At 40.8% G+C, this 21,681-nt stretch overlaps 1 protein-coding gene across 2 annotated transcripts in view; it reads right to left on the bottom strand.

The window, feature by feature from the left end:
• The window catches only part of LOC101744460 (uncharacterized), a 98,728-nt gene that overhangs the window by 42,830 nt on the left and 34,217 nt on the right, over positions 1-21,681 (bottom strand). For both annotated transcript variants that reach the window (XM_012689706.4, XM_012689707.4), the window contains exon 2: positions 15,105-15,124. The gene's annotated coding sequence lies outside the window, so the exon portion shown is untranslated. The remainder of the gene's footprint in view (positions 1-15,104; positions 15,125-21,681) is intronic.

Here is a 21,681-nt window from a genome sequence, read left to right as displayed (position 1 = left end):
ATGCGTCTAACCGTGTTTTATGTACATTCTATGGTACAATTTACATTATAAACTTCAGTGACCATCTATATTTGGTTCGCATTTGTATTTTATTCAATTTATTTAATTTAATAAATAATGTCCTTTATATACGTCGGTCCGGATAATGTATGACTCGTATGAATGGCATTATCGGGTCGTAAATTATTTTTAACTACCCAAGGAAACTATCATTCAACGATATCTATGCTTGAGACAGTTGACTCTTGTTATCAATACAGCTTTTACAATGTATCTAATTAATATTTTAAATGAAGAGTAGCAACAATGAGTAACTTTGCTATGCTTGAGGTTAAGATACTCACTTGAAGCTTGCTTGATGGTCGCGATTGATTCGTCCCAATCACAGCATAATAATTTTTTTATCAATTCATAAACTAAATTCATATCTTAACAGTTCGTCAACTAAATTCATATCATATCAATTCATAAACTAAATTAATTTCATAATAAACTTGTCGTCGTCGTTCTCGCCGTCACACGCGTCTCTTGCACATCTTATATTCCGTTATAAATAGACCGCTGTGTTTGTGTTGTTTTCTTTATTATTTATTACATCTGAAACTTGTTGTTTTATATTGAAATACGTGCTTCGTGTCAGGTCGGACGGTTTAGTATTGCTTCTCTTCATAGTTCAATGACCAGTGCGACTTTTGCTTTAAAAAACGATTTTTAGAATGCGCATTACAATTCCAAAAATGAAGAGAGGTCATGAATTAAAATGCTCATGAATGCTCTGAGGAATTGTTCGAGATGATACCGGCATCTCGTTTTTACCATCGCACCGCCCGCCACCGGAGTAGAGTTCATCCATACTACCTGGAGCCACTGCGGTCATCCACAGTGCGTTTCCAGAGGTCTTTTTTGCCACGTACCATCCGGCTATGGAATGAGCTCCCTTCCACGGTGTTTCCCGAGCGCTATGACATGTCCTTCTTTAAACGAGGCTTGTGGAGAGTATTAAACGGTAGGCAGCGGCTTGGCTCTGCCCCTGGCATTGCTGAAGTCCATGGGCGACGGTAACCACTCACCATCAGGTGGGCCGTATGCTCGTCTGCCTACAAGGACAATAAAAATAAAAAAAATAAAAATAAAACAAGTAACATTTCTAGAAATATATTCGACTAGTAAACCAATGCCACAAATCGTTTAGACTTAGTATCGCTTAACATATTTGTGTATTTTTTTTTCCTACCTAAGCTGGTAGCCTTGAGAGGCTATGCCAGCGTAACTTAACAAGTAGGTGAGCTCTCGGCTCTAACCTGGGGGCGTTGCTAACACTAGCCCTAGCAAGAGCAGTGCTTAGCAGAATCTACCACCGGATCAGAAACGCGACGTGCTGAGAAGAACCGGCGAGAAACTCAGTGGGCTGATATTTGTCAGCATATTTATAACGCGCGCGCATTTTACGCTGTTGTTTCGTTTTTAAACTAACTTAATACATTTTTTAACAATTGACTGCCATGAGGGCCGCCTATGATCGGCACTCACTTGTCTACAGCGCCGTAGGGGCCAACGATGACTGGCGACACAGCAAATAATAAAAGAACAAAATTAGAGTAAATCTGGATACTGATAAAATTGTCACTAATAATATTTTTACTCTAATTGTTTTAAGAAATTAATTAAATATATAATAGAAAAATAATTTTATTTTATTAATTGTATTTTCTGCATATAATATTTCAATATAATATGGATCGCTTAATGACAAATTCACGATGGCGCTTTGGGTAAACCATGGAAAAAGCGCTCGGCAGTCAGTCAGTACCAACAGTGCAACCTGATAAGATCAACAAGGGGCATCGAAGAAAAAGATAATCAAAGCTTCGACTTAATCAAGCACACCAGCTATTATTGGTATTTTTTTATTGCTTAGATGGGTGGATGAGCTCACAGCCCACCTGGTGTTAAGTGGTTACTGGAGCCCATAGACATCTACGACGTAAATGGGCCACCCACCTTGAGATATATTAAGTTTTAAGGTCTCAAGTATAGTTAGTTACAACGGCTGCCCCACCCTTCAAACCGAAACGCATTACTGCTTCACGGCAGAAATAGGCAGGGTGGTGGTACCCACCCCCGCGACTCACAAGAGGTCCTACCACCAGTAATTACGCAGATTATAATTTTGCGGGTTTGATTTTTATTACACGATATTATTCCTTCACCGTGGAAGTCAATCGTGAACATTTGTTGAGTACGTATTTCATGATAAAAATTGGTACCCTTTTTTTTTTTCGGGCCGGGGGCCGATCCTCCTACGAGGTCCCCGCGCAAAAGGGGCGCGCAGGGTATGCGAGACTCAACGATCTGCAGGTGTTAAGAGCAGATCGCGGGCCCAAGGATTTTAGGGCCCACCCACTAAACGACTCCCCTGCACTCTTACACCCGACGTCCGATCCTCTCCGAGGTCAGAACCCGGATGAGATAGGGGGGGTTACCGCGGTCAACACTACAACCAGACGGCGCGGCTCACCCCAAGGACGCCCAGCCGACGGAGCCTTCGAGGCGAATCGAAGGCTCTGAATAAAAATTGGTACCCGTCTGCGGATTCGAACACCGGTGCATCGCTCAACACGAATGCACCGGACGTCTTATCCTTTAGGCCACGACGACCTTAATTAATTTGATAGCCACATTTGTATTATAAAATAGGAGAATACATATCAATATGAATATTGAAACTCGAATCACGTGTCTCGTTAGAGATACATATTTTACAACGGTTAACATTAGTGATAAGTTTGTCAAGTCGTATCTGGATACAAATGGGAAGCCAAAAAAAAAGCGCCGATAAGTTTTTGTCGACCACAGAGCTGCGATACGCATTAAAAATAAAAAATTTAAATGACAAACAAAGTTAACCAGCAGCTTACTGCGATGGCTTAATCATTTGTTTCTCTAACTTATCTTTGATACTGATAGGTCGTAAAACAAATATTTACTACAACAGCAAGCACTACCCAAATTTGTTTACGGTTTGATTAGCTTTTTAATGTACATAATCGACCATCTAAACGTTGGTCAAAACGTCTTCTCGCATTAAAAATTGTATAACCTCAAAACTTGTTCACGATTGACTTCCACGGTGAAGGAATAACATCGTGTAATAAAAATCAAACCCGCAAAATTATTATTTGCGTAATCACTGGCGGTAGGACCTCTTGGGAGTCCACACGGGTAGGTACCACGACCCCGCCTATTTCCGCCGTGAAGCAGTAATGCGTTTCGGTTCGAAGGGTGGGGTAGCCGTTGTAACTATACTGAGACCTTAGAACTTATATCTCGAGGTGGGTGACGCATTTACGTTGTAGATGTCTATGGGCTCCAGTAACCACTTAACATCGGGTGGGCTAGTGAGCTCGTCCATTCATCTAAACAATAAAAAAAAAACTTACTAATTTTACAGTAGAGTGTTTTGAAAGTTTAACATGTGATATTTATAATAATAATCACCTTTGGAATATTTATTTTTTGTTTATTTGTTTTATTTTTTGGCTATAATGTTCGGAGCAACTTCGTATAGAAACAAGACTTTCAACGATTTGCTAGCAGAAGGTTCTTGGTTACTTTGGTCACATTGCTCAGCGGCCACCAGACAACCTTGAAAGATTCATTGTGGTGGGCAAGGTAGAAGGGAAAAGACCCGCCGACCGGCCATCAAACCGTTGGTCCTGAGAGAAGCTGAAAACCGAAGCAAATATAGCCGATGGTACAAAGAGCCACGAAGGACTTTCAGGGATACGCCCTTCAGCAATGACGTATTCGACTAAAAAAAAGAAGAAGATAATGTTCGGTGTGTATCAAATAAATATTTTTATTTTTATTTATTTAGGACGAATAATGGTGGTGCTGCCCCGCTTTTGTAGCGCATCAGGGATGTTTGCAGACGCGCACATAGATTGTTTTTACGCTACCATGCGTAAGAGGTGTGCATCTCTGGTAAGCAGAGTGAGGGCCAGCTCCAACAGTATCCTGAGCATGATCGCAAGCAGGCTGGACTGTGTATACATGGGTCGCTGTGGTGCCATCTTCCATGGGATGTTACGACAGTAATTCATTGTGATGTAAATATAACTACTAACATCTAAGTCTTATTAACAATTTATATGAGTCATGGTTAATTGCAATAAAAACATTATTATTATTATAGTGTACATTTAATAACTGTCGCGATGTCGTACTATTTAAAGAACAATGTATAACTTGCTCCTTAACATGATGATAGCTGTTTCCTTCCGGTCCGAGCTCAGAAGCCATTTTTGGTATTCATTTAAAAATATGTGTATCAGTACTTTAGAGAATCTTGTTTGGCCTATTAATAATTTTGTAACGAAACAAAATGTACTAGAGGTCCCGCAGTAGTCGAAATTCGACTATAATTAATTGGAATAGTAAGTTTGTACACTATTATGATTGTATTTTATACTTCTATAATCACAAATTTCGCCAAGGCTATACTATAAAAAATATTAACAAAGGCAAAAAATATTCAATCTATTCTCAATTTGACAACAGACGCCAAGAACAAAAGTTTGACAATAAATAGTATGCATGCGTGTGTGCGTCAAATACATGGTATGTGTGTGTGTAATTTTTTCTTTATTGATTTAATGTATCTTTTATGCATTATTTAAAAAAAAATTTAGCATTATGCACTTCTTCTCTGTATTCTCTATAGGTGTGGAAAATTTCATACTCCTCCGTCCGCGCAATTTTCGTAAAAAGGGATACAAAGTTTTTGTTTCACGTATTAATATATAGATATAGCTTGACCCCTTCACGAGTGACTTCCAAGAAGGAATTACACGGCATAATAAAAATCAATATCGTAAAAAAAATAACGTAATTATTGGCAGTGGTCCGTGGTATTAGTGGTGGTAGTATTCCAAAAGTCGTTTTACGAGTTCATTACCGTCACACCCGAAACCTGGTCTTTGTCACTACGTACATATGTATGTACTTACCTATGTTCCCTGTGTTTTACATTGTAACACGCCTGCACTATTGTCTAGGGGACGAATTCTTTTGAATTGTTAATAAATACCGAGACGTCGGAATGTTTTTGTGTGTCCCGGAGTCGGATTCTGTTTTTTTTTTCTCGAATAATAAACTAGAAGTCAATATATGACATTTGTCAGACCCCGAAATTCTATTATGGTCTTGAAGCACTGCTGCCCACTGAGTTTTTCGTCGGATCTTCTCAGTCGGTCGCACGATTCCGATCCGATGGTAGATTCCGCGAAGCACTGCTCCTGCTAGGGCTAGTGTTCAAATTCTCTCAGGTTGAGCCCACGAGCTTACCTACCCGTCAGGGTGTAGCTGAAATAGCCTCATAGGCTACCAGCTAATAGGTAAGAAAAGCACTGCTTGCATTTGTTTCGGGACAGCGTTTTGGTACAGAAGTCTCCAGTATACGACTTATCTATACTAATATATAAATCTACAGTAGTTTTTACGGATGTTCCGTTATAACTACTGAACCATGCATCCGATGAACCTGAAATTTGGTATCCAGAAAATGCATGTACTTAATGGATAGGCTAATATTTATATGAGTGTTGGACTCCCTAATAATAGTGACAATAAATAATAATGTTAATTTTAAATGCCCAGCGAAGCGGGCGAGTACGGCTGCTAGTCAAGATAATGTTTGTGAAGCTCAGAAAAAGTGTTCTTTGAGGACGGAAGTGTTTGTTCTACATTTTTCTGACCCCAGCCCTTATTTTGACCTCCTCCACAATTGTTTTTTGGTCCGACTCTACCTCTCGCTTCTCTTTTCTGCGATGCTACTATTCCTGTCCACCTAGTCTTTCTCCATACTGCAAATCATTGGCAGATGCGTAAATGTCTCATCGGAAACGTTGTAACTATACTGATAACTTAGAACTTATATCTCAAGGTGGGTGGCGCATGTACGTTGTAGATGTCTATGGGCTCCAGTAACCACTTAACACCAGGTCGACTGTGAGCTCGTTCACCTATCTAAGCAATAAAAAAAACAAGGGATGTGCAGCGTTTTAAACGTCATTTTAAATGTTTGCATCAAAACTTTGCATTGTATTGTAATCGAGACGGACGCGAAAACATGAATTACATTTTCATTGTATTCAAATAACGTAGCCAATGGGCAACACTGAAATGTACACAGCGCAAATAAAAAAAACAGCTAATATTAATTTCCTTAACAAGATGAACCCCAGAATAGAAGCCGTCTTCACCACAGTGAGCCGCAGCAGATACCCCGTGACCGCCAATAAGTCGGATCCAGGAGGCCGTGACGGACACCGTAGTTCTGCCATTTGACATCCCTCGGAATATAGAAGCCACCCATTTGTTTTGAGCTATTTCTTGATAACTAGAGGTCCCGCAGTAGTCGAAATTCGACTATAATTAATTGGAATTGTAAGTTTGTAGACTATTATGATAGTATTTTATACTTCTATAATCTCAAATTTGACCAAGACTACACTATAAAAAATATTAACAAAGACAAACAATATTTAATCTATTCTCAATTTGACCACAGACGTCAAGAACAAAAGTTTGACAATAAATAGTAAGCATGCGTGTGTGCGTCAAATACATGGTATGTAGTGTGTGTAATGTTTTCTTTATTGATTTAATGTATCTTTTGTACATTATTTAAAAAAAATATTAGCATTGTGCACTTCTTCTCTATATTCTCTATAAGTGTGGAAAATTTCATACTCCTCCGTCCGCGCAATTTTCGTAAAAAGGGATACAAAGTTTTTGCTTCACGTATTAATATATGGATAGTATTTGGCAAAGGTATTAACGTTCATGACGCCGTCGAATCTAAAGGCTTCGGATAGCCACTTAATTAAAGAAAGCGCGGCATAACATTTTGCATTCACAGCACGCGGCACTGACAGTTCTATTTGCGTCATAGTTCGCTCCAATTACAGTATGTGTATTCTCTGAATGTGAATCAGCAATATAACGGTGTTAATTACACGAAGTAACAAAACAAATAAATCTGTTTGCGGCTCGAATTATTTGATTTATTTAATTGCACTTCCACGGGTTATTCGAACGCCCATTTTGATTTCAATTCCGAATCTTTTTTTTTTTATATTAGAAGCGATATTTATTGTGCTTTCCTCGTCGGAAACCCGAGTATTTCAAAATTACATAAATAATGTGAGAGGATTTATTTAGACGATCGATCTAAAAAAAATATCAGAAATTCCAAGCCCCAAAAAAAATATTTAGTTAAGCATTTATAAATATATATGCTAAATATTAATAGATACTTTTGATGGTTCTCGCGTGTTTCATTACGATAAACCTTTACAATATAAAATGTTAGTTACAAAACAAAATAGAAAATTTAAATCATATAACGAATGTAAATCTTAAGATGTTAGATGTTATAGTCGAAATTCGATCACAGGGCGAACGAATATTACATTAAAATGGCCGACATGTGAAGAGCTTACTTCTACGTCATCTTCATCGATCTTTGTATTAGTCTCCACTATTTTGAATGGGTTTTGGTGGTGGTCCGCGCTGTGATCATCCTTCATATCTCTGCCGCAAATAATCCTTCAGACTTAACGGATAGAAAATGTTTGTTTTTTATTGCTTAGATGGGTGGACGAGCTCACAGCCCACCTGGTGTTAAGTGGTTACTGGAGCCTATAGAAATCTACAACGTAAATGCGCCACCCCATTGAGATATAAGTTCTAAGGTCTCAGTATAGTTACAATGCGTTTATAATATTACTAGCGACCCGCCCTCGCTTCGCTTCGGAAACTGTAATTTATTATTGATTTTTCCACTATTTAATGGATGTTATTATACATATAAACCATCCTCTTCAAGCACTCTATCTATTAAAAAAAACCGCATCAAAATCCGTTGCGTAGTTTTAAAGATATAAGCATACATAGGGATATAGGGACAGAGAAAGGGACTTTGTTTTATACTATGTAGTGATAATGCGTTTCTATTGAACCATCTTTAGATAGCAAAACTCATAGATGTTTATAGTCGGCGAAATCTCAAATGTACAATACATCCAAATCCTGACTCTTTCAAACTTTAAGCCCGAGCATAGGATTGTTTCTGAATAGGAAGCTGGAACTTACCTTACTATCTAGGACAGCAAATTCTCAATCTCAATTTCGAAATTGAGATTTTGACCTCTTACGAAATACACCCGTATCATAAATGCATTTTATCTGCTTTTCGATTATTATTTACTCAAATATTTCTTTTTACTTTTTTATTGCTTAGACGGGTCGAGGAGCTCACGGCCCACATTGTGTTAAGTGCTTACCGGATCCCATAGACATCTATAGCCTAAACACCACCACGAACCTTGAGAAATGAGTTCTAAGGCCTCCCAATTTTTACAGCATAACGGCTACCCCGCCCTTCAAACCGAAACGCATTACTGCTTCACCGCAGAATTAGGCAGGGTGGTGGTACCTACCTGAGCGGACTCACAAGACGTCTAACCACCAGTAACACAAAACATACAGTACTAGCTGACCTGGCAGACTTCGTAGTGCCTCAGTCGATAAATAAAAGACCTAAACTTTTGTATAAAATAAACTTAAAACAAACAAAAGGAATGCGTCCGACGGGGGACACATCAAAGGGAAAACAAAATTGATGGTTTTTATATAATTCCGAGCATTTTCATATTTTTTTAACCTTTTAAACCTTCTCTGGACTTCCACAAATAATTCAAGACCAAAATTAGCCAAATCGGTCCAGCCGTTCTCGAGTTTTAGCGAGACTAACGAACAGCAATTCATTTTTATACATAATAATAATAAATAATAGTAAAAATCATTTATTGCCTTTCACATCAAATAAAACAAAATGAAATACATATAGAAGAAAAGAAAAAAAAAAGAGAAAAAGGCAAAAGGAGGTGGCTTGCTGTTCAAGGTTGATAAATCGAACAGCGCTGATTTTCAGTCACCCCCGTTTCCCTTTGGTTCTTTGCGGGAATGAAGGCTAGGTACGTGTGTACATACTTAGAATATGGTATAAATTAGTTAAATTAGTAAATTATAAAAATTTAAGAAAAAAACAAAAAAAAAATCAAATTAAATGGTGAACCCGAATACAAAACTAAAGATTTAAGAAAAAAACAAATAAAAATCAAATTAAATGGTGAACCCGAATACAAATACAAAATATATAGAGATACGGCCGGCCGACTGGTGTAGTGGTAAGTGACATGGTCACTACACGAGGGGGTCGCGGGTTCGAATCCCGCCAAGGGAAGATATTTGTATGATAAATATAAACGTCTGTTCCAGGGTTATGGATGTATATTAAATATATGTATGTGTATAATAAAAATCTTACATTTATATCCGTTATCTGGTACCTGTAACACAAGTTCTTTACGAACTTATCACTGGACCAGTTAACGTGGCGTGATTGTTAGTAAATATTTATTTATTATTTATTATTATTATTTATTATAGATATAGATTTGTAGTGCTATTTTGATTACAACTGTACACTTGTATAGTGATAACGGTAAAGGGGAAGCCGAGAGTTTGCTAGAACAATGCTAACCACATTCTCGGCCTCATTCGCGTCTTCACGGGATTGATACATTGTACGAGCGTGTAGCGGTATCTATCACCTAACGAAAAACAAAAAAACACAAATCAAAACATTCGGAACAACAATCCACCGAGAAGAAATCCGATGGTGGACGCCTCTTTGCTCTGGGAAACGCCAATGACGTTTCCGTAAAAGGGATATTTGTCATCCGTGACCACGAAAAACGTAAAGTAACTCTCCTTATATAACACGGTAGATACATTCCTACAAAGTCCCGTGTTATGCGAAACCGTGTTATATGATAGATGAAGACAGTACAAAAAAAAAAGAGTAATTTTTCCGAATGAAACATCTTAACTATGCCTGTTTATATTTTTTACCTATTATACATCAAAAATAAGCAGTAAAATTTCGGTTATTTCCATATATTGTGTGTTCATAGTGCATAATGTAATTCTCTAAATAATCTAAAAACAAAACCTCGTTATTGTGTTGTAGAAGTACCGTGTTATAAAAAGGTTTTGGGGATTTTTTCTTTCTAGATTGGAACCGCGCTGTAAAATATCCTTGTATAGGTTACATGTATTAGGAAACGTAGAAAATAATAAACGCAAGATTAAATCGTGAATGTACTTACAACTTAGTAATATATAATTATAATATTTTCATCGATTTTCGCGATTCTCAGATATAATTTAGATCATTACTTATACGGTTTATTGACGTAACATCATTTCCGAAGTTACGTAAACTGTTAAGCGAGATTAAACCGTAAAATTAGCTTTAATTTTTTTTTATTGCTTAGAAAGGTGGACGTGCTCACAGCCCACCTAGTGTTAAGTAATTACCGGACCCCATAGACATCTACAACGTAAATGCGCCACCCACCTTGAGACATAAGTTCTAAGTGAGTTGTAGTTACAACGGCTGCCCCACCCTTCAAGCCGAAACGCTATTATTATAACGCTATAATTAAAAGACTTTAAAATTAAATTATGTAAGATTGTGTAAAATAGAACGTAGATTAGCAGAACGAACTCAATAATTACTTCGACAGTGATATTAGAAGCTGCAAACCAGATACAGTGACAGGAGCGTGGGAAAAATCGCAGCCAACGCCATGATATTAGAACTCCTGCACACTGTTGTTACCTTTACACAGTATTTCAAAGTCATCTGTCAACTTAGAGCATGTGCCTGAATAGAAAATCGTTCTCGAGTAACTTATGCGTTAAAATTAAAATTATTTATTAATTTTATCTATATATAGGTATATAAAAATGAATTACTGTTCGTTAGTCTCGCTAAAACTCGAGAACTGCTAGACCGATTTGGCTAATTTTAATAAAAAAATATATATATTTTCTATCATCTTTATTCTATCATCAATAGTTTTCGCAGGGCACGCGATGTAAAGCATATTTTAGGTAATTTTTTTACACCTTGGGTTACATTATTGGAGTTTTAGTAAGGATCCCTAATTTTTTTTAAAAAATATTATAGCCTACCGAATCCGTCGCTTGCGACGAAGGGCTCGACGAGTAAATTAACCCTCAGACACAGCCCACTGAGTTTCTCGCCGGATCTTCTCAGTGGGTCGCGTTTCCGATCCGGTGGTAGATTCTGCGAAGCACTTGCTAGGCTCTTGCCAGGGTTCGTGTTAGCAACGTCGTCAGGTTTGAGCCCCGTGAGCTCACCTACTAGTCAAGGTTACGCTGAAATAGCCTCTCAAGGCTCTCAGCTAGGTAGGAAAAAAAAAGATATAACACAGATATCGCGAGGAAAATCATATTTGTTTTTAAAACTTCGATACGCCTATTGCGCTTCCTCTCTTTTAGTTTATTTTTATAATCAATTGTTTTGTAATAATATGTAAATAAATATTCTTATTACAACGAATTAATAATGTAGACAGTACAATACGTGCGCAATCTCTTACTAAGCCAGTGACGCTGGACAAAAGTGGGAGACAAAGGGCCGCGTCATCTGACTAAAGTCACCTTCTATCAAATCATTATATCATGACGCAGAATCTATGTCTGTTAATATCTCATAATAAAGAAAAATTTTCGGATTGTTTTTAGCTTGTCTTTAGCTAAGATCCGCAGACTCGATGTGGAAACCGAGGCCGAATGGTTCCGGGGCGCGATGCACCGCATATGTGATGCCTCGATGCCCCGGGTCGGCTCTCGGCACTCTGGACGGCGACAGTCGCCCTGGTGGTCGCCCGAAATTGCAAGACTGCGTGCGGTCTCCATTCGGGCGAGCCGCCGGTGCACTAGACACCGCCGTCGCCGCCGCCTGCGGCGCGACGAGCCCGTCGCGTTCGCGGAGGAGGAAGCTCGGCTGCACCGCGAATATCGCGCTGCGAAGGACGCCCTGCGGCTGGCCATCAGGCGGGCCAAGGAGCAGAACATGGAGAGACTCTTGGAGGCGCTCGAAGCGGATCCGTGGGGGAGCCCATACAAATTGGTACGCGGCAAGTTGCGCCCGTGGGCCCCCTCTATGACTGAGCGTCTCCAGCCCCAGCAGCTGCGGGACATCGTTTCGGCGTTGTTCCCGCAGGAGCGGGAGGGTTTTGTCCCTCCCGCTATGGGCGGGCCGTCTGACACCGTCGACGGCCAAGCTCCTGCTGAGGTGCCTCGTATTACCGAGGCAGAGCTCCGGGTGGCCGTTGTCAAGATGACTGCGAAAGACACGGCCCCCGGCCCGGACGGAGTCCACGGCCGGGTATTGGCCTTGGCCCTCGGTGCCCTGGGGGACCGGCTCCTTGAGCTATATAATGGCTGCTTGGAGTCGGGACGGTTTCCGTCGCTCTGGCGGACGGGTAGACTTGTGTTGTTGAGGAAGGAGGGGCGCCCGGTGGATACAGCCGCCGGATATCGTCCTATCGTGCTGCTGGACGAGGCGGGAAAATTGCTGGAACGTATTCTGGCTGCCCGCATCGTTCGGCACCTGGTCGGGGTGGGGCCTGACCTGTCGGCGGAGCAGTACGGCTTCCGGGAGGGCCGTTCGACCGTGGATGCAATTCTTCGCGTGCGGTCCCTCTCGGACGAGGCCGTTTCTCGGGGTGGGGTGGCGCTGGCGGTGTCTCTTGACATCGCCAACGCATTTAACACTCTGCCCTGGACCGTGATAGGGGGGGCACTGGAGAGGCATGGAGTGCCCCTCTACCTCCGCCGGCTGGTTGGGTCCTATTTGGGGGCCAGGTCGGTCGTATGTACCGGGTACGGTGGGACCCTTCATCGTTTTCCGGTCGTGCGTGGTGTTCCGCAGGGGTCGGTTCTCGGCCCCCTCTTGTGGAATATCGGGTACGACTGGGTGCTGAGGGGCGCCCTCCTCCCGGGCCTCCGCGTTATTTGTTACGCGGACGACACGTTGGTCGTGGCCCGGGGGGATGATTTTAGGGAGTCTGCCCGTCTCGCCACAGCGGGAGTGGCCCTCGTCGTCGGAAGGATAAGGAGGCTGGGTCTCGACGTGGCGCTCAATAAATCCGAGGCTCTGTGGTTTCACGGGCCGCGGAGGGCGCCACCCGTTGACACCCACATCGTGGTTGGAGGCGTCCGGATAGGGGTCGGGGTGCAGTTGAAGTACCTCGGCCTCGTGTTGGACAGCCGGTGGGCCTTTCGTGCTCACTTTGCGGAGCTGGTCCCCCGATTGATGGGGACGGCCGGTTCTTTGAGCCGGCTGCTCCCGAATATTGGGGGACCGGATCAGGTTGTGCGCCGTCTCTACGCGGGGGTGGTGCGATCGATGGCCCTGTACGGTGCACCTGTGTGGGCTGAGCCGCGCAACCGGGCCACTATGGCTCGGTTCCTGCGCCGGCCGCAGCGCACCGTTGCCATCAGGGTCATCCGCGGATATCGCACCGTCTCCTTCGAGGCGGCGTGTGTTTTGGCGGGGACGCCGCCATGGGAGCTGGAGGCGGAGTCGCTCGCTGCCGACTATCGGTGGCGCAGCGAGCTTCGTGCTCGGGGCGTGGCGCGTGTCCCCGAGAGTGAGCTGCGGGCGCGGAAGGCCCATTCTCGGCGGTCCGTGCTCGAGTCGTGGTCGAGGCGATTGGCCAACCCCACGTGGGGGCTACGGACCGTCGAGGCGGTTTACCCGGTCTTTGATGACTGGGTGAATCGTGGCGAGGGACGTCTCACCTTTCGTCTGGTGCAGGTGCTGACCGGGCACGGATGCTTCGGGAAGTACCTGCGCCGGATAGGGGCTGAGCCGACGACGAGGTGTCACCATTGTGGACACGACCTGGACACGGCGGAGCATACGCTCGCTGTCTGCCCCGCTTGGGAGGTGCAGCGCCGTGTCCTGGTCGCAAAGATAGGACCTGACTTGTCGCTGCCTGGCGTCGTGGCGTCGATGCTTGGCAGCGATGAGTCATGGAAGGCTATGCTCGACTTCTGCGAGTGCACCATCTCGCAGAAGGAGGCGGCGGGGCGAGTGAGGGAAAGCTCTCCTCACTACGCAGAAACCCGCCGCCGCCGAGCAGGGGGTCGGGACCGGGGTCGTATCCGTGACCTGGCCCCCTAAGAGCTAGGGGTCCCACCCGTTTTGTGCGGGGAGGGACCCAGACGAGGGGTGGCGTGCTCTGCACGCTCACCCGCAATAGGAAGCCGGGTGATGGTAGACCGCGTTCCCCCGACCGCTCTGGGGGAAGGTGTAACGCGGCGCCATCAAAGCGGGCTCTCGGCCCGCTGAACGAGGGAACCGGTGGTCGTTTCGCTGGCGGCCACCGGTCCGGCGTCCGTGGGACGGTGGGATGGATGTAATGTGCTCTGCGTCAACCCTGTCCCGCCGTTTCAATAGCCCCGACTGGGCTCCGGCCCGGTCCGAGGTAGGGCGCCGGTTGTGAGCGGCAGGAGTTTTTAGTGAGGTTCAACTCCCACATACCCCACCTGCCGCGCGGGTGGGGATCCGGCGATTTTCTCCTGTGGAAAAAAAAAAAAAAGATCCGCAGACTAGCGCATGTATACATCGCAACGTGAATTTGACTTTTTTTTGTTTTCCTACCTATGCTGAAAGCCTTGAGGCAATTTTTTTTTTTGCTGGGTTGGATGGACGAGCTGACAGCCTATCTAGTGTTAAGTGGTTACTAGAGCCCATAGACAACTACAACGTAAATGCGCCACACACCTTGAGATATAAGTTCTAAGATCGCAGTATAGTTACAACGGCTGCCCTACCCTTCAAACCGAAACGCATTACTGCTTCACGGCAGGAATAGATAGGGCGGTGGCCCTACCCGTGCGGACTCACAAGAGGTCCTACCACCAGTAAAGCTATGCAGTTTATTTAAGACTTTAAGCTCATTCAGGATGCGTCAACGGACACCAGTAGCTAGTTAACTTAAAATTGACCGTTCGAAGGACTGATAATCTAGAACATTCGAAAGAATCCATACAAATCGAACCCTCATAATTGAGAATCTTCGCTTGTACCTATTCCACATCAATGCACGTAAGTTATTGAAATTTACTTTAAGCCGTATCATGATACTCACATTCGCGGATGTCGATCGATCTGAAACAAACAAAAAAATACAATCAGATATCTTATACCTTTAAACGAGCAACTCTTCTATATATATAATCTGAATCTCGGAAACGGCTCCAACGATTTTCATAAAATTTACTGGGGATTTCGGGGGCGATAAATCGATCTGGCTACGATTTATTTTCAGAAAATGTTGTTTTATTCGCGTTTACAATAATCAACTCTTCCCGACATCTATTGGCGAATAATAATACTATTTTTCTTAATTGAAGGCAACTAACCAAGATGGCGTTATCAAAAAAAAACCATCTAGTACTTTTATAAAATGGAAAAGCACGGATTTTCTAAAAAGCAAAATAAAACCCGTTAGAGATAGAGAGACGCGAGAAAATTTCATTTGTGAAATTCTTTAGCGAATCTTGAATCGATTTTACGATGACAATACTCCATTTTGGATGCAGGTTTTTTTTCTTCACGATTCTATTATATATTTAAACGTGACTTTAGCGTTTTTCACGCCCACGTTTTGTTCAAGCTCAATCAGAATGCCGATTGGAAAAACAGAACGGGTCTTAGGCGACATTGTGACATTGTTTCAGATTGTCCCACCTTTACTTTCCGGTCGCATCACCCACTACCTAAAAACCCTGCGTTCAACTAAGTTAGGTTTTACGAAATCTTCTTTATCCTGTACCATCCATTCAGTCGGCTCAGGATTAACCCCTGTGTATGTACAGGATGTCCCAAAAAAAATGGATAATCCTGAAACACCTAATAGTAGAACTATTAGGGACCCGAAAAAAAAAAAATCTTAGGTAGATAGTACCCAAATTAAAAATAAAGAAAAAATACCAAATTTCATGATTAAAATTTAAGTTCAGATTAACTTTTATAAAAAAAATTACACTAGCTACTCGTACGATTTCCTGCATATTCCTTAGTATAGTCCATGAAGAATATTATAAAACCAAAAAGCCTGCGGATTTCATTTATTTGTAGCTGTTGTATATTCTACAAATGCACTGCAGTATGAAAAAAATGTACTTTTTTTTTAAATACGTTTTTTGGGTACTACCTGAGAATTTTTATTTTGTGTCCCCAATAGCTCTACTATGCGGTGTTTCAGGATTATCCATTATTTCTGGGACACCCTGTATATACATATATGTATATAAGTGCTGTGTGTAGTACGTCCCCAGAGCATATCAAACGAGGTTCGAAGAGTTCCTAGATGAGCAGCAGTTTGGCAGTTTCGGATTCCATGAAACTATTTAATGATGTTTCCAATAATGGTAAAACTGCTTGACTTTATAAAGCTGTTAGCGCCAAATTAATCGTAGCTGCCTGGAGCAAAGGTAATCGAATTATGTTCAAAAACATATTTGTTGTAATTAAGTGGTAAATCACGATAAGTATACAAATGATTTTTCTTATTCTTTTTGGTCCTAAATAAATCTGTGCTGTACCGACAGCACAGATTTCTACGCGTAAATTTTTACAATATTCAGAGAACATTTCTAAGTGTATCTCTTTGTACTCTAATATTGCATTCGCGAAGCAGTTGCCCTTAAGTTGAGGTAGTCCACTGAGTTTATCGCCGGATCTTCTCAGTGGATCGCGTTTCCGATTCGGTGGTAGATTCAGCGAAGCACGGCTCTTGCTAGGGTTGTTAGCAACATCGTCAGGTTTGAGCCCCGTGAGCTCACCTACTAGCCCGGTGACGCTGACATGGTCTCTCTTGACCATCAGCTTAGGTAGGAATAAAAAAAACTTAACTCCTTCGGAGGCGCTCGGGCGGCTGTTAGCAAATCCCACCCCTCCTGGTTGAGCCTTTGCTCGCCCAACTGTCCTGGTAAGACTGGAATAGCTTTCGGGAAACCAGTAATCAATCCTTCATGAAAAAAGCTCTAATATATATTAGGGTCACGCTAAAAACAAATTCAAAAGTACAATATAAACAGCGGTTTCATTACTTTTGGTCTCGCGTGATACTCCGTCTCTTTATGGAAGCGGGGAAAGTTTCTAGTCAATCGCTATTGTGTTTTAGTAATAAATAATAATGTAGTGTTTTTGAATGTTCATTGTGTTTTGGTGTGCAATAAAGTATTTTTCTGTCTCCCTTTCTCTCTCTCTCCCCTTTCTCTCTCTCTCTCTAATATTCAAACGCCGCTGGGTACTTCTCTTTACACTTGTGTTTAACATAGGCCTTTAGTAAGGAATTTAACGTTGAATAAGTCGCCCCTTGAAAGTGGCCAGATAATAAAAATGCCTTTAGTAATGTGAATAATCGTTTGCAGTTTAACAATCAGTTAGCAATTAGTTTGCATTTTATATTAATACAAAACCGCTGCTTGACACTCGTTGATTAGTACTCTACACGAATTGCGATAAAATGAGAACAATCTTTGTGACATCGCGTCTCTAGTTTAAGAAGTACCCTAAAATCTATAAATATAAAAATGAATTGCTGTTCGTTAGTCTCGCTAAAACTGGAGAACGGCTGGACCGATTTGGCTAATTTTGGTCTGGAATAATTTGTGGAAGTCCACAGAAGGTTTAAAAGGTACATAAATATGAAAAAGCTCGGAATTCAATAAAAATAACAATTTTGTTTTTCTTTTGATGTGTCCCCCCCCCCCCTCCCCGTCGGACGGATTCCTTTTGTTTGTTTTATGTTTATTTTATACAAAAGTTAAGGTCTTTTATTTCTCGATTGAGGCACTACGAAGTCTGCCGGATCAACTTGTTGGTAATAAAAGTGTGCATCGGCTAACATGATCGTTTAAAATCTTAACCGCCTTGGTAATAATTCCACGAACTCCAGAAACAAACATTATTAATTTTAAATTAAATATTCATTTTTCAATCGGCAATAACATCACAGCTAATTTCTTTCCTTAGACAAGATCGTCCATTGTACTTATGAATTAATTGTTCTGCATTTGTTTTGATTTTATATTAGTGTACAATAAATCGTATTCTACTCTACTGAATTATAGCTATTTAATTATAGCTGGTTTCTCGATAAACAAAGTATGAATTTAGTTTTTTTTTTGTTAAGACTTTTAATAAGTAATTGAAGTGGTCGTGGCCTAAAGGATAAGACGTCCGGTGCATTCGTGTTGAGCGATGCACCGGTGTTAGAACCCCAGGCGGGTACCAATTTTTGTAATGAAATACGTACTCAACAATTGTTCACGATTGACTTCCACGGTGAAGGAATAACATCGTATAATAAAAATCAAACCCGCAAAATTATAATTTGCGTAATTACTGGTGGTAGGACCCCTTATGAGTCCGCGCGCGTAGGTACCACCGACCTACTTAATTCTGCCGCGAAGCAGTAATGCGTTTCGGTTTGAAGGGTGGGGCAGCCGTTGTAACTATACTTGAGACCTTAGAACTTATATCTCAAGGTGAGTGGCACATTTACGTTGTAGATGTCTATGGGCTCCAGTAACCACTTAACCCCGGGTGGGCTGTGAGCTCGTCCACCCAACTAAGCAATAAAAAAATAATAATAATATAAAGATGCAATATGTATTGATAGACGTCAGATCAATCCTAAGATATTTTTTTTCAAATAAAGATACGGTCGATCAAGAAATAGGCTAAAAGCAAACAAGCATAAAAGCTATTTTAGTTGAAAGCAATTAGGACCTTGCGGCTCTGGAGTTTAAAATTAAAATCACGCGTATAATGCGAACCGTGTAATAGCCGTTAACGAGACAAGACACTGAACGATCGTTCGAATTGTTATTTGACAATTGGTAACAAGGACGACAAATAAATTGAACGGGAGAGGCGCTTCGCATATGAGTCGACTATTATCAAAGCCGGCAATGTGACTTTTGGACAATTATTGGTAAATCAGAAAAATGAATTATTGACTTTGTATTCCATTGGCAGTCACAAAACTCTTCTGAACGACATCTTAGATAAATAACAGGTTAAGTATTAACCTTTATTTAATGCAGGTTTTGAACCGTATTCTTTGAAGGAGACGATTATATTCAAATCAATCTGTATTGACATATCAATAACATTTTTTTGTCCAAATGCACAGATTGCCACCTTTGATAATAGACGACTCATATATACATTTCGCGTCTGAATTGTTTTATTGTTTGGATGTGTGCTCACGGCCCGCCCAGTGTTAGGTCATTATCACAGCACGAAGAAATCGAAAACGTTAATGCCGACACACACTTTGAGATAAGAGATGCAGGTCTCAGTTTATTTATTTATTTATCTATATATTAATACGTGAAGCAAAAACTTTGTACCCCTTTGTACGAAAATTGCGGCAAAGGGGGAGTATGAAATTTCGCACACCTATAGAGAATATAGAGAAGGAGTGCAGGATGGTAATATTTTTTTAAAATTATGCGTTAATAATACATTAAATTAAGAAGAATACATTACACACACTACCATGTATTTGACACACACATATATAAACTCTATTTATTGTCAAACTTTTGTTATTGCTTAAAGTCTGTGGTGAAATTGAGAATAAGTTACTATTGATTATCTTTAATATTATTTGTCTATAGTGTGGTCTTAGCGAAATTTGTGAATAAAGAAGTATATTAGTCTTTGACAATAGAACCTTAATAATGTTCAAACTTATAATTACAATTAATTATAGTCGAATCTCGACTACTGCGGGACCACTAGTTTAATTAAAAATATCAGAATCTAAAATTATTAAATTTCCTTTTATCATCTCAAAAGCGACTTTATACAATCTACAAGGCAATGATGCTGAACGCGGCAACGAGAGGTTATTCAACCCGAACCAGATCGATAAAACGATACAGGCAAAAAACTATGAAATCAGCTTGAATGGTACTACGTGATTTCCAATTTATTTATTCTCAGCTTCCAACGTAAATTTTAATTTAACAAATTGAATATTCATTTTATTTAGCGATATCAAGGGTAGTGTTGATAAAATATAATAATATCTGCGAGATATTTAATAAAGTGTGAAATAATACATTATTAATACAGAAAAACGAATAAAATGTGACATATTTATCTTTTGGCATTTAAAAAGCTAAATTTTATTGTAAAATTCTATTTATTATTACTAACAAAATGCAAATCATAGAACCAAAATTCGATGAAGTAAAAGAAACATCAAAAGAAGAAACTAGAAAAGTAGCTCCCTATGGCACGTTAGAATATACCTTTTTCTTTTTTTTATTCCTACCTATGCTGATAGCCTTGAGAGGCTATTTCAGCTTCGCCCTAACATGTAGGTGAGCTCACGGGGCTCAAACCGGAGTGTTGCTTATACTGGCCCTAGCAAGAGCAGTGCTTCACAGAATCTACCACCGGATCGGAAACGCGACCCACTGAGAAGATCCGGCGAGAACCTCAGTGGGCTGTGTCTTATTATTATTAAAGGAATATACCACTGAACATATAGCCCAAGCAGGATTGACATCAAGCAGGCGGCTGGTCGTAAAACTCATGCCAAATCCCTACGCGGTATGATAGGGGGATACGCTCGCAAACCCCACATAATTTGGGATAAGAACAAAGAAAAAGACAAAGGCATAGCTGGATTGCGCGAAAATTAACATACTATTTTACTGTGCCTATAATTTTGTTTGAGCACCACATTAGATTGCCTTAAAGGACAATTTCAAACGAACATCGAATATCAAGACACATGTTTCACCATATTACACTCACTCAAATCACCAATCGACAAAACTGGTTTACCTAACTTAGAAATTAGCGCCGTCTTTTTCATTGCCCAAAATTTTATGAACAATCGAAAGAGACAAAACACAGCATAAGCTAGGGATACTAATAGTATGCTAAATATGTAGTGTCCAAAATAATTTGAAATTATACTAATATATGAGGCCTATAAAATCAAAGACAGCTAAACGCCTTAGGGCGGATTCGACCAAACTTAAATTTAAACTCGAGTAACTATACGAGGAATAACCTATTCCATGATTTTAATCTCGAGTAAATTCATAGTCGTTTTTCCACGTATACTTGCGCTAGGAATAACAATACGCGAATAGCAGAGTGAATGGTGAACAAAAATAAAATCCGGCAAATAAATGTTGTTGTTCAACGGCATAGTGTAAGAGCATACAAATCGTCAACTCGATTTTGCCGTATTTTAGTGTGAAAAAGTAGCTGTTGTGTAAGATATCCAGCTGTCAAACGTATTATTTTTATTTCTTGTTTGTTTGAGGGAATTGTCAAGTTTTGTCGTGTGGTTTTATCTTTTTTCGTTTAAACGTTGCATTCAGACTATTAATAATCATTTAGTGCATTGCGTTGACTTGAAATTAAAACAGAATAAATATTTATGAAATGACAGAAATCAGATGTTGGACTGACAGACGCCATTACTTTATTCTAGGAATAGCTCCGTTATTCCGTGCGAAACGGCGGTATAGTAACAATTCCCGAATAGGCCCACTATTCTTAGAATTGTAGTTGGTAAAACGTAAAATTGATTTACTCTCGATTAACTGACGAGTTATTCTAAGAATAAGATTTACTCTTGTTTGGTCGAATCGACCCTTAATGTCGTAAAGTGGATTAAC

This window comes from Bombyx mori, chromosome 20 (genome assembly GCF_030269925.1).
Source record: "Bombyx mori chromosome 20, ASM3026992v2".
NCBI classification, from domain to species: domain Eukaryota; kingdom Metazoa; phylum Arthropoda; class Insecta; order Lepidoptera; family Bombycidae; genus Bombyx; species Bombyx mori.
Note: the sequence above shows the minus strand (reverse complement) of the source record. Positions and strands in the feature narration are given on the sequence as shown.